The sequence below is a fragment of the Petaurus breviceps genome, unplaced genomic scaffold, assembly GCF_028583685.1.
Source record: "Petaurus breviceps papuanus isolate PSGF00001 unplaced genomic scaffold, PetGlider_PUasm1.0 90730, whole genome shotgun sequence".
Classification (NCBI taxonomy): Eukaryota; Metazoa; Chordata; class Mammalia; order Diprotodontia; family Petauridae; genus Petaurus; species Petaurus breviceps.
The window spans coordinates 13970694-13983663 of record NW_027187324.1 but is presented as its reverse complement, the minus strand read 5'-3'; the positions used below and the strand labels follow the sequence as shown (position 1 = coordinate 13983663).

At 39.8% G+C, this 12970-nt stretch overlaps 1 non-coding gene across 1 annotated transcript; it reads right to left on the bottom strand.

Moving 5' to 3' along the window:
- Positions 1 to 11652: 11652 nt before the first annotated feature.
- On the bottom strand, positions 11653 to 11745 carry LOC138145193 (small nucleolar RNA U3). Its single transcript, XR_011164138.1, has one exon. It is a non-coding gene; the product is annotated as a small nucleolar RNA U3 (small nucleolar RNA).
- Between the last annotated feature and the right edge of the window lie 1225 nt (positions 11746 to 12970).

The window sequence follows — 12970 nt, the reverse complement described above, 5'->3', positions numbered from 1 at the left end:
ACTAAATTTTCCTCTCTCTGTTCCATAGCGGTCACAAGGGCCTGAATGGAATCTTCCTTAGGGAGATCCATTAACTTATCTATGATTTCCTCCAGGGGGGCCTCGGGGGGTAAGGTAGCCAGGGCAGCGGCGCCCTTCCGCCGAAGACCTTCTCTTATCAATTGTTTTATTAGGAGGTCCGTGCCGGGGCCAGTCCCCATTACCCGGGCTACGGTCTCCTGGACTCCATTGACAAAGGAAAGGGGGGACTGTTCAGCTTTCTGTCTAAGTCCTACTAGTTTAGCCCTGCCCCTACTTCCCTGCTTGGCTCCCACCTTTTGCCATGCTGCCATGTGGGCTTCTTTCACTGCCTCTGTCTCATTTTGGCCGTAATTAGCTTGTATGCGGGGCTCTGAGTATATCCCGGCCCCGCAGATAAGATCTACGGCATCCTCCGGAGGGTTATATCCTCGGGCTTTTACTAGTCTCTTAGCCTCTCTCCGGGTTTGAGCTTTAAAAGCCAGGTGTAAGGCAGGCTCAAGGCAGGCTGCGGCAACTTCATCAAAGTCTGCTGGGGTCCAGGGGGCAATAGCCAGCAGGTTAAGCAATAATCTCTGCACATATGGGGCAGAAGGGCCATATTTGGTGACTGCTTCCTTAAGCTCTTTTAACATCTTATAGGGAACGGGAGCGTATTGTCGTTGTCCGGACAGTGGGTCAGTAATAATGGGAAACATATCCCACTCTTCCCATTCTACCTCTTCTCCCCTCTCAAGTGCATGTTTGAGGCTTTTAGTAACCACTCCCATAGGTGTGGGACTTAAGGTGTTATCTATCTGCTTCTTAAAAGTAATCGGGCCTCCGGCAGGGTTGAAGGGAGGAGGACGGCTTCCCTCCCCCCACTCGGCAGCCCAGGCGGCCGCCTCCCCTGTAGGGACTTTCTCTTTTTTATTTTTTGCTGCGCCACTGTCTCCTCTCTTGCGGGTTCTTGTTCTCAGAGAACAGCGCGCGGAGCCAGCTCCTTCACTGTCGCCATCTTCCCCGCTTTCTAACCCCCTCTCCGCTTCTCTCAACTCCTCCCACAGATATTGAGGAGGTCGGCTAGTCGATTCCTCCTCCGACTCCTCACTAGAGGAGCCTGCTAAGGATAAACGGTGAAATTGGTTGGGGTTAATGACCCCGGGTTTGTTCCCTCATATGAAGCCATTTGTTGTCCCACCACGGCCCATCGGCCTGGCTGCACCCCCGCATGTTGTATCCAGGGGCAGATGGTCCATATTTTTTCTACAAACTGGCGGCACGTTCTTATTGGTATCTTTACGCCACCCTTCGGGCACACTTTGTAAAGCTGCGCGGCAATAACTCCTTTCTCCTCGGGCAAAATTGCAGGGACACCTCCTGCCCCTCCCATCTTCTCAAAGGTACTCTTTACCAATGAGGCTGTCTGGAGAGCTAAGTTACAGCCCAGACGGTCTTCTCGGACCCTACCCACGCCCCTCTTTGGGCACCAGTTGTGGGGGGCTATTGATATCCCGTCCTCTCACTTACCCATAGTAAGTCTTCGGTCGTCACCGGCCTCCTAGGAGGAATTACCAGACAGAGCACCCGAGGTTTGCAGGAGTTGTTTATTCAGGCTCAGCTACATCGCGACAAAGAGACCTGACTTCCATATCGGAGCAATTTATAGGTACACATAGCCAATCATCTTCTACAGCTCTATTCATTACCTTTTAAGGTCATACATCAAGCAAGCAGGCACTAGCCCATATACCATTACTTCCTGGCCCCCAACAGGTTAATTCTAATTTTTTCTTTGGGTTAATAAGCCAAGATTCCACAGAAAACTTGTTATCCTATAATGTAACAGAACTGTAATATCTCAATATTATATGATATATACTAATAATATCCTTCTTCCCTAAGTTACCCTGATTTCAGTAATTGGATTTGTTAAGGTGTGTAGCTGTACTTGAAGCACATTATATGTGTAGTGCAGGTTTATATGTGTATATATATATATATATAAAATGATATTTTGATTAAAGAATTCTCTAGAAATTAAGCTTCTTTGTAATAATTCTGGTCATGCTAAAAATAAAATATTAATAAATAATGTGAAGCAGAGGTACATCTGTAAACATGTCCAACGAAAATACTTCTATCTGCAGTTGCAACTGTTTCCTACGTAGATGAATTTAACCCAGTTTTTCCTGGAGTCTTCTTGGAAGTCTTTGAAATTTTTTTCCTGCCTCCTTATTTTCTCCTTCTCCTTTCAGTGTTCACTGTTGAAAGATCTAACAACTGTCTTTGATTTTGTGAAATAACTTCCTTTGTCCCCACTGGCACACTAATTAGGGTTAAGTAACTTGCTCAAGGTTACAGGGCCAGGTGTTTCTGGGTGGGTGCTAAGTGTCTGAGCCTGGATTTGATCCCCCAGGTCATCCAGACACTGAGGCTGTTGCTCTTACTCACTGTGCTGCCTGGCCACCCCGATTACCTACTGTAGCAGCAAGCACCCCAAGTGTCCTCAGGATTTGCTGCCAATACAGGTTCTTGGATCTGCTTTGATAAAGGAAAGCAACTCAAAATGGGTTAACAAGCTTACTTTAATTAGTCAAACATATATCGTTTACCTCGTTCAGGGAAAAAGGTCAGCACCCTGAACTTCAAAGTACACAGGCAGAATTATCAAGACAGAAACAGATCAAGTAGACAGCTTTCCAAACTGTCCAACCATTACATCCATACCAAATCAACATCTGGGTTTTTCAAAGCCGGGGGGCTCTGGACTACGGCTTCCCAGAATCCACATGAAATCACAGAACACTTCTCAAAGTGAGCCCCAAAACAAAGCTGCACATCAGGGCTTATATAGCCTTCTCCTGGCTCAGAGAATGTAACAACCTTATTGACTCACTGGCCAATCAAGAAGTATCTACTGAAAAACAAGCCTCCCACCCCAGGCTCCAGGTGCACTTTAGCCTACGGGCAGGGAATATCTTAAAAATTTACATTCCCATTACACCTACTTTGATAGTATTATTATGAGGAAAGTACTTTGTAAACTCCAAAGCAAAATATATATGTGAACTGCTGTTATCATTAGGATGAGGTTAATGTGTCTGAGGAATAAGGAATATAGCTAAAACACATTGAAAGTTCAGCACTATTTTATTCGAAGCCCTAATAAATTGATATGCCTTACTTACGTGACTACTCAGATACTTATTCAGTCCAGTACAGTCATAACAATACCTGTAGAATATTGGTATTAAAAAGATGGGCTTTTGTTTTGGGGAGTTGTTTCAAGTCCTGAAGGCAATCCATCTTATTCTTCTCTTTAGTTCTGGGCCTAACACTGTTTTAGATACACATGCAGGCTCTATAGATAATGCATGTCATGTTATAAGGAATCAGTCAATAAATATTTATTGAGCTCCTACTAAATGTCAGGCATTGTGCTAAGCCCTCAGGATACAAAAAGGGGCAAAAGATAGTCTCTGCCTTTCAGGAGCTCACAATCTAAGGAGGAAGACTGACCAGCAAACAAATACATAAAACAAGATGTATATTGGATAAATAGGAAATAATTTTAAAAGGGAAGGTACTAGAATTAAGAGAGGTGGAGAAAAGCTTCCTGTAGAAGGATTTTACTTGAGACTTAAAGGAAGACAGGGAAACGAGTAGGTGGAGATGAGAAGGGAAGGAATTCCAGGCATGGGAGACCCCCAGAGAAAATTCCCAGAGCCAAGAGATATGGAGTATCTTGTTTGTAGAACAGCAGTGGATTCAATCACTAGATTGAAAAGTACCTGACAGAGAGTAAGATGTAAGAAGACTAGAAAGAAGGAGGGGGGTGGGTTATGAAGGGCTTTAAATACTAAATAAAGATTTTAAAATTTTGATTCTGTAGCTAGAGTTTATTGAGTGTGGGTGGGATGGGTTTGGGGTGGGGACAGAGGGATGAGATAGTCACACCTGTGTAAAGAATGGATTGGAGTGGGAAAAGACTTGATGTTGATAGACCTTGGCAAAGACTTGAGTGTCAGGGGTGGTGAGAGGTAGTGAAGAGTTGAGGATAATACAATCAAATTTGAGGGATTAGGAGAATGAACAGAAAAAAATAGGAGTGGTGGGGGGAGGACTGGGGCAGGGGGGGGGGAGGGAGAGGTAGACATCTTTTATCCGTTTAGCTTTTTCTGTGTGGATGGTAAGACCAAAATCTTTTGAATAATAAAGACTCTCTTCCAGGGTAATCTGTAGTATATTGTCTCTAAGTAGGATCATTTGGAGCACTTTCCTATACATAAAAAATCCTTTTTCTACTAACTTTCATGTTTGATCAGAGGCATTGAAAGTTTTCTGTAAGGTATATCTTTCCTAGAATCCTGAATGATTTTAACAAATGACTAGGGGACTCCTTGTTGGAAAGGATCCTTTAATTCTGAACTTTACTCCATCAGATCAACTTTTGGAGTCTTGTGTTCTTTTTTTTCTTTTTTCAATTTATTCATTTATTTTTAGTTGTCAACATTCATTTCCACAAGATTTTGAATTACACATTTTTCTCCCTGTCTCTCCCCTACAACCCACCCCAGCATAGCGAGCCTACTGAATACCGCTTCCCCCAATCTCTTCTCTCTTATATCCTTCCCCCCTTAAACTTTCTAGTAGGGCAGGGTGGATTTCTATACCTCAGTGCTTGTATATCTTATTTCCTATTTAGCATTTGTTTTTTGAAACTTTGAGTTCCAGAGTCTTTCCCTTCTTCCCTCCTCACCCACCTCCACTGGGAAGACAAGTATTTCAGCGTAGGTTGTATATGTGTAGTTACGCAAAACATTTCTATAGTAGTTATATTGTGAAAGACTAACTATATTTCCCTCCATCCTATCCTGCCCCCGATTTATTCTATTTTCTACTTTGGCCCTGTCCCTTTTCAAAAGTATTTGCTTCTAATTACCCTTTCCCCCAATCTGCCCTCCCTTCTATCACCCCTCCCCCATCCTTTTCCCCTCTGATTTCCTGTAGGGTAAGATACCCAATGTGTATTATTCCCTCCTTAAGCCAAATTCAATGAGAGTAAGGTTGACCCATTGACCCATTCCCTTTCACCTTCCTGCTCTTCCCCTCCATTGTAACAGTGTTCACTTGCCTCTTTTATCTGAGATAATTTACTCTAATCTATCTCTCCCTTTCTCCTTCTCCCAATATATTCCCCTCTCACCTCTTAATTTTATTTTTAAAATATTGTCCCTTTGTTTCCAAGCCATCCTGTGTCCTCTGTCTATGTATACATGTACACACATATGCACACACTCACATATATATTTATATACACATATACCCTCCTCTACATACATTTATATTGTATGTATATATATGTATATATATATACATACAATATAAATGTATGTAGAGGAGGGTATATGTGTATGCATATATATATATATATACATATATTCCCTTCAACTATCCTCATACTGAGGAAAATATCATGAGTTATAATTATTGTTTTTTCATATAAGAATGTAAATGGTTCATCTTTAATAAGTTCCTTATGATTTTTTTCCTGTTTACCTTCTCATGCTTCTCTTGCTTCAAATTTTCTGTTCAGTTCTGGTTTTTTCATAAAGAATGCCTGAAAGTCCTCTATTTCATTGAATGGCCATATTTTCCCCTGAAGTATTATACTCAGTTTTGCTGGGTAGGGGATTCTTGGTTTTAATCCTAGATCCTTTGACCTCTGGACTATCATATTCCAAGCCCTTTGATCCCTCAATGTGGAAGCAGCTAGATCTTGTGTTATCCTGATTGTGTTTCCACAGTAATAAAATTGTTCCTTCCTGGCTGCTTGTAATATTTTCTCTTTGACCTGGGAACTCTGGAATTTGGCTATGATATTTCTAGGAGTTTTCTTTTTGCATCTTTTTTTCAGGAGGTGATCAGTGAATTCTTTAAATTTCTATTTTGCCCTCTGGTTCTAGAATATCAGGGCAATTTTTTGGAGAATTTCTTGAAGGATGATTTCTAGGTTCTTTTTTTGATCATGGCTTTCAGGTAGTCCAATAATTTTTAAATGATCTCTCCTGGATCTATTTTCCAGGTCAGTGCTTTTTCCAATGAGATATTTCACATTGCCTTCTGTTTTTTCATCTGTTTTATAGTATCTTGATTTCTCACAGTCATTAGCTTCCATTTGTTCCAATCTAATTTTGAAGGAATTATTCTCTTCAGTGAGTTTTTGAAATTCCTTTTGCATCTGGCAAATTTGGCTTTTTAAGTTATTGGCTTTTTGGACCTCTTTTGCCATTTGAGTTAGTCTACTTTTTAAGGTGTTATTTTCTTTAGAATTTTTTTTGGGTCTCCTTTAGCAGGCTGTTGACTCACTTTTCATGATTTTCTTGCATCATTCCCATTTCTCTTCCCAGTTTTTCCTCCACTTCTCTGACTTGATTTTCAAAATCCTTCTTGAGTTCCTCCATGGCCTGTGACCAATTCATATTTTTTTTGGAAGCTTTTGATGCAGGAGTTTTGAATTTGTTGACTCCTTCTGGTTCCATGCTTTGACCCTTTTTGTCCCCCAAAAAGGATTCTATGGTCTGATTGTGCTTCTTCATCTTGACAATTACTTGACTTTTGACCTCTTTGCCATGGTAGAGCTCTGCTTGCAGGATGGAGAGAGCTTTGTCCCAAATTGCTGGGGTTTTCACAGCTGCTGGGGCTATTAGTTGAATGCCCTCTCTACAGCCTCCACAAGCTCTGGCTCACTGGCCACACACCCCAGGACCTCCACTCAAGACCACAATCCAGATCCAGGCATGTCAAAGCAAGAGTGATTATCCTCTGAATAGTCACTTGGTCTCCCTGGATATGCAGCCCAGGAACTCTGGAAGCAGCCACTTGGCACTGCCACACCTCTCTCCACTGCACTGTTCCTTCACACTTATAACAAAGTTCCCAACTGACCTTTTATTTTCTCTTTGGTGTTTATGGGTTGAGGAGTTTGGAAACTGCCACAGCTGCTGGTGATTCACTCTCCTGAAGTCTGCTCTGACTGGTCTGGGCACTGGTGGGGTCTGCCCTGGTGCCGGAACCACAGCTAATTGGGAACTGCACTTGGCTCCCAGTGCACTGCGATAGGCCTTTCCTGTTGGCCTGCCAGGCTGCCTTCAGTGGCAGATTTGTTTCTCTCTGTCTCTTTGTGGGTTCTATAGCTTTAAAATTTGTTTAGAATAATTTTTTTACAGGTATTGCAGATGGTTGAAGGTGGAGCCCATGCCAAGTTTGTACTTTTACCTGGAATCTTATATTCTTTATCTCTTTCAGTCAGTTGTATAATGGTAAAGATATGGTTTACTATGAAGTATCTCCTGTGAAACTCTTATCTTTTCTTTACTAAATGTATCACTGAGATTGCCCTCTATGTATGCATGTATAATTGTAAACAAAAATAAAATTTATGTGCATAGTAAAGGAGATACAGAGAGAGGAAGAATGGGGCAAGGAAGAGGGTTTTTTTGGGGGGGATGGGGGATTGCAAGGCATTCAGGATTAAGTGACTTGCCTAGAATCACATAGCTAGTAAGTGTCAGGTGTCTGAGGCCAGATTTGAACTCACGCCCTCCCGACTCTAGAACTGGTGCTCTATCTATTGTGCTACCTAACTGCCCCTAGGAAGAGTTTTTAAAATGGAGAGGAACAGGCAGTTCTTGAACCTTCCTTTGATCTGAACCCACTCAAAGATAGAACAGTATATATGCACACACATTTGATTATAGAAATTCATTTTACCCAACAGGAAAGTAGGAGGGAAGAGGGAATAAGAGAAAAGAGGTGCAATAAGAGGGAGAATAGATTAAGGGAAGAAATGATCAAAACCTAAACAGATTTTTTAGGAGGGGACAGGGAAGAAAAAATAGAAGAGGATAGAGGGAAATACCTTAGCAGTCATCACTGTGAATGTAAATGGGATGAATTTAACCCATAAAATGTAAGCAAGTAGCAAAATGAATTAGAACCTAGGATCCAACAATATGTTGTTTAGAAGAAAGACATTTGAAACAGAGACACACACACACATACACATAGTAAAAATAAGGAGCTGCAGAAGAATCTCTTTTGTGTCAGCTAAAATAAAAAAGGCAAGGGTTAATCTTTATCTCAGAAAAAGCAGAAGCAAAAGTATATCTAATTAAAAGATTCAGGGAAAATACATTTTGCTGAATGGTACTAGAGAGTAGACAATGAAAAAATATTATTACTGGACATATGCACAAAATGGCATAGCATCCAAAAAAGTTTTTGTTTTTTTTTTTTGGTGAGGCAATCGGCATTAAGTGACATGCCCAGGATCACACAACTAGTAAGTGTCAAGTGTCTGAAGCCAGATTATTAACTCAGGTTATCCAGACTACAAGACCATTGCTCTATCCATTGTGCCATGTAGCTGAGTTACAGGAGGAAATAGTAAGACTATAGTACTGGGGAACCTTAGGTTATTCCCCTCAGAGCTAGGTAAATCTAACCATTAAATAAGAAAAAAATTAAGGAGATGTATAGAAAATTCTTTTTTTTTTCAATTTTTTAAAAATTGTTTTTATTGATATTTTTACTTTCATTTACTTTTTATTTCATTTATTTATATTTATGATTCTCTTTTATCTGAATAGCCCCCTCTTTTCCCTTCTATTCAGTGAGCCTATAATAAAGATTTAAAAAGAAAAAGGAAGAAGAAAAGCAAAGTAAAAAACCTAATCAACACATCAGCTATGTCTGACAGTATATACAATAGTCTACATCCCTAGTCCCCTAGCTCTGTAAAGGTAAGGAGTAAAATTTTCTCAATTTCCATGGGACTAAACTTGGTAATTAAAGTTACAACATGGCCAGTTACATCTTGTTTTTTTTCTTTTCATTAATATCCTAGAAATCATTATATATGTTTTCCTGGTTTCACTTACTTCACTATGTATCAGTTTAAAGACTTATTGCTTCCCTGAATTCTTTATTTTTTATATTTGTATTTAATTTCTTCTCAATTACATGTAAAACAATTTCTAATATTTGTTTTTGGAGGGTGGAGCCAACATGGTGGAGAAAAGGCAAAGACTTGCCTGAGCTCTCCCAAATTTCCCCTCCAGACAACTTAAATAATACCTAAATAATAAATTGTAGAGTTACAGAACCCACAAAAAGATGGGATGAAGTAATTTTACAGCCCAAGACAACTTAGAGGGTCTTCAGAAAAGTTCTATCACACTGGGGTGAGAGTGGAATAAAGTCTAACAAACCAGGAGCAGGCCTTGGGGGAGACCAAATGAGCAGCAGCAGTGGTTACTTCCAAGACTCTCAGTCTACAGATGGTAAGGGAGCTGGACAAGTGGTCAGAAAGAGATTATAGGGGTCCCTTTGCTTGCACTGAGGGCAGGACTCTATTGTATTTTCCACATTTGGAACAAGGTTGCAGTACTGGGTCACAGTCCCAGGGTGAGGAGGAGCAGTAGCACACTAGAGCTTGTGGTCACAGGGGAATGGGAACCCCGGTCACAGTTCCAAGGAAGAAAAGGGTGGTTGTGATTGCTCACAGACTATGCGTAGCACAGACCAGGAGAGTAGTAAAAATACCTCTCCTTAGATCATACCATGTTGGAAGAACTGAAAGAGTACAGACCCCCAGAACTAGCTGTGAAAACATTTACACAAAAAACCTGGAGCTTGGGACACTGACCCCTCCACCCAGGGAGCAGAGCTCCACTTTAATGTAAATTTAACAGTCAAGAAATAGGCTAGAAAAATGAACAAACAACAACAACAAAAATCCTGACCATAGAAAGTTACTATGTTACTAGGGAAGATCAAAATAAACTCAGAAGAAAACAAAGTCAAAAGCACTACATTCAGATCCTCAAAGAAAAATGTTAATTCATCTGACCACTCCCCCACCCCAATATTTGGAAGAGTGCAAAAAGCATTTTAAAAATCAAATAAGAGAAATAGAGGAAAAATTGAGAAAAGAAATGAGAGAAGCAAGAATATCATGAAAGAAGAGTCAAGAGTAAACAACTTAATGCAGAAGGTACAAAAAAATACTGAAGAATATAACATCTTAAAAACAGAATAGACCAAATGGTAAAAGAGGTACAAAAATCTACTGAAGTGACAAACTCCATAAAAAATCAGAATAACCAAATGGAAATAGATATACAAAAATTCACTGAAGAAAAAGAACTCCTTAAAAAGTAGAATTGGCCAAATAGAAAAGGATGTACACAAGCTCAATAAATAAAATAATGACTTAAAATTAGAATTGAACAAGTGGAAGCTAGACTCCACCAGACATCAAGAAACAATCAAACAAAATCAAAAGAATGAAAAAGTTGAAGAAAATTTGAAGTATCTCATTGGAAAAACAATTTACTTGGGAAATAAATTCAGGAGAGAGAATTTAAGAATTATTGTACTACCTGAAAGCCATGATAAAAAAAAAAAGAACCTAGACATCATCTTTCAAGAAATTATCAAGGAAAACTGATCTAATAGTCTAGAACCAGAGGGTAAAATAGCAATGAAAAGAATCCACCAATCACCTCCTGAATGAGATCCCAAAACGAAAAGTCCCCGGAATGTTACAGCCAAATTCCAGGGCTTCCAGGTCATGGAAAAAAAAATTCAAGCATCCAGAAAGAAACAATTTAAATATCATGCAGCTGCAATCATGATAACACAAGATTTAGCAGCTTCTACATTAAAGGATCAGAGGGCTTGAACTATGATATTCCAGAGGGCAAAGGAGCTAGGATTATAACCAAGAATCACCTACTCAGCAAAACTGAGACCAGTTGTTTAGGGGAAAAAAGTGGATATTCAGTGAAATAGGGGACTTTCAAGCATTCCTGATGAAAAGACGAGAGCAGAATAGAAAAATCTGACTTTCAAATACAAGAATCAAGCAAAACATAAAAAGGTAAACAAGCAAGAGAAATTCTAAGGGATTTAATAAGTTAAACTGTTTACATTCCTACATGGGAAGATGATACTTGTAACTCCTAAAAACTTTCTCTTTAATAGGGCAGTTAGAAGAGGTATACATAGACAGATAGCCCTGGTGTGAATTGAATATGATGGGGGTGAATGTCTAAAAAAATAAAATTAAGGGGTGAGAAAGAGAAAAGCATTGGGAGAAGGGGAAATGAAAGGTAGAATGAGGTCAATTATCTCACATAAAAGAGGCACAAAAGAGTTTTTACAATGAAGGGAAAGATGGGGGAAGTGGAGGGAAAGTGGGTGAACCTTACTCTTATTGGAATTGGCTTAAACAAGGAATAACATACACACTCAACTGGGTATAGAAATCTATCTTACCATAGAGGAAAGTAGGAAAACAGGGGGATAAGAGAAGTGTGGGGTGGTCATAAAAGGGAAGGCTGATTGGAAATAGTCAGAAGCAAAATACTTTTGAGGATAGACAAGATGGAAGGAGAAAGAGAGAGCAGGATAAACAGGGGGCCAGTAGGATGGAGGGAAAAATATTAATTGTAACTGTGAAAAAAATTTTTTTACAGTAAGCTTCCCTAATGAAGGCCTCATTTCTCAAATAAATATAGAGTACTGAGTCAATTATAAAAATAAGAGCTATTCCCCAATTGATAAATGGTCAGAGGATATGAATAGGCATTTTCAGACAAAGTAATCAAAGCTATCTATATTCATATGAAAAACGTTCTAGTAACATACTATAGAAATGATCCCTGATAGTATAGTCTTTGTTTTTTTTTTTTTGTTATATATTTGAATATTTGATTTTAAAACTTTCAATCCCAGATTCATTCCCTTCCCCCCCTGCCACACACCCCCACTGGGGAGACAAGCAGTTCAGTATAGGTTGTACATGTGTGGCTAATGCAAAACAATAACATAGTAGATATATTGTAAAAGACTGACTACATTTCCCTCCCACCCGTTCTATTCTCTACTTTGATCCTGTCCCTTTTCAAAAGTGGGTGCTTCCAACTTCCCTCCCCCTCAGCCTGCTCTCCCTTCCATCATCCCCCCTCTCATCCCCTTCCCCCCCATTCTCCTGGAGGGTGAGATCCCCTATTTAGTGTGTATTTCCCTCCCTCCTCAAGCCAGATTCAATAGGAATAAGGTTGACCCATTCCCTTATGCCCTCCTATTCTTCCCCTCCATTGTAACCATTTCCCCCTGCCTCTTCTGTATGGGATAGTTTGCCCCAATCTGTCTCTCTCCTTCTCCTCTCATTATACTCCTCTCACCTCTCAATTTCACCTTTAAGTATCATCCCTTCCTGTTAAATTGGTCCCATGCCCTCTATGTATACCTGTAAACATATATACACACATTCACATATGTATTCATATGCCCGCATACCCTCATATAAAGACATATATATATATATATTTCTAATCCCTTCAACTACTGAGAAAAGTTTCATAAGTTACAATTATTGTTTTTCCATGTAGGAATGTTAATAGTTCAACTTTGATAAGTTCTTTATGATTTCTTTTCCCTGTTTACCTTCTCATGCTTCTCTTGCTTCTTGTATCTGAATGTCAAATTTTCTATTCAACTCTGGTTTTTTCAGCAAGAATGCCTGAAAGTCCTGTATTCCACTGAATGACCATATTTTCCCCTGAAACATGATACTCAGTTTTGCTGGGTAGGTGACTCTTGGTCTTAATCCCAGCTCCCTTGACCTCCGGAATATCACATTCCAAGCCCTTCAATCCCTCAGTGTAGAAGCTGCCAGATCCTGGGTTATCCTGATTGTGTTTCCACAATATTCAAATTGTTTCTTCCTGGCTGCTTGTAATATTCTCTCCTTAATCTGGGAATTCCAGAACCTGGCTATAATATTCCTAGGAGTTTTCTTTTGGGGATCTTTTTCAGGAGGTAATCGGTGGATTCTTTCCACCTCTATTTTGCCCTCTCGTTCTAAAACATCAGGGGAGTTTTCTTTGAGAACTTCCTG